This window comes from Phalaenopsis equestris, unplaced genomic scaffold, assembly GCF_001263595.1.
Source record: "Phalaenopsis equestris unplaced genomic scaffold, ASM126359v1 Scaffold220411, whole genome shotgun sequence".
Classification (NCBI taxonomy): Eukaryota; Viridiplantae; Streptophyta; class Magnoliopsida; order Asparagales; family Orchidaceae; genus Phalaenopsis; species Phalaenopsis equestris.
Genome location: NW_018238700.1, coordinates 81,245 through 82,603, shown reverse-complemented (window position 1 = coordinate 82,603; position 1,359 = coordinate 81,245).

Below are 1,359 nucleotides of genomic sequence, written 5' to 3'. Positions count from 1 at the left end.
CGAGCACTTTGAAATTTCTTGAATATTTTGAAATAAAAATTGAACTTGTCATATTTTGTTCTAAAATCATTCTCTAAGATCTTCTTAGACTTAACAAAGTCATAGCTTGGGGTTTGGTAGCTATACCTTTATCTACTCCTGTAATTTAAATTTCTTGCAAAAATTATATACATGTCGCAAGTACTGACCATTCAGGTGAGGGAGCGAGAAAAATTGACTGGTACGCTTTTAAGTTATTGCATTGCAATTTAATTTTATTTACCTTTCTATACCTCTCATTTCCAACCTAATAACTTGCATGTTAAATAAAAAAGTCACCCTGCATGTCAAATTAAAACTCATAGGATAGCAACTGAAACCAAAATCAAAACTAAAAATTAAACGAGATAAATATCACTGCCATAACAGTCAAAATATAAGTCAACTCAAAATTTAATCTCAAACTAAACAACAAAACAAAAAATTGTAACTAAATTAAAACGTCTCAATCGGATGATCGGGAATCCGTTGGAGGAGGAAACGTGCGGTTGCCTATAAGATTTACCATAGTTTAAATGAAAGTATGGAACTCATTAAGTTGGGTTTAGTAAATTCATTTGGACTAAGTGAATCTGAAAGAAAATAGTGGCGCCAAAACGAGGGAATCATAGGATCATAACCAGTGTTGCTTTAATCAAATTTAATATTCCCCATAATATTTAACTAAGCATGACCTTAGGAAAAAAATTATTTGACATCAAGACTTGACGCATTAGAAAACTTAAACTCATCGCGATGAGAAGCTTGGAGCTAGCATTGCGGGCAAAACGACCATCATCAGCAGCAAAACATGTCTACTAATATACTTTATATAATCCTGCAATTTTCACTTGGTTATGTGGCTCTTTCAATGGTGGAGGTGGAGGTAGCTCTTCTTGAGTTACTTTTTTCTTTCATTTGTCCGCTAGAGCTATTCTCAGGGGTAATACCATTCCACTCCTTAGGTTTATTTTGGTGATTTCTTCTTTCTGAGATGTTGTAGGAAAAATTTTTTGTGTCTCTTCTTCTTCATCGGAGAGATCCAAGCTGATAGCTAGTGGTGCAGCGTGGCATTCAAGGACTGGTTCCTCACTCTTGTTGCTACATGAACAATGTTGTCGACATCTTCTTTATCCTGACTAACGGGTTCATTAGACTCAAGTACTATTTTAGGATTGGTTTAGAAATCGAGATCGGAGTTATATTGAGCAATATCAGCTACATTATATCTTGAAAAAGTTAAAATGTAGCTGAAATTATAATTGTTAAATTCATAAGACCCCGGAGGGACAAAAAGATAATCATACATGGTCAGGGGTTCAAGGATTTTCTTCTCTAAAT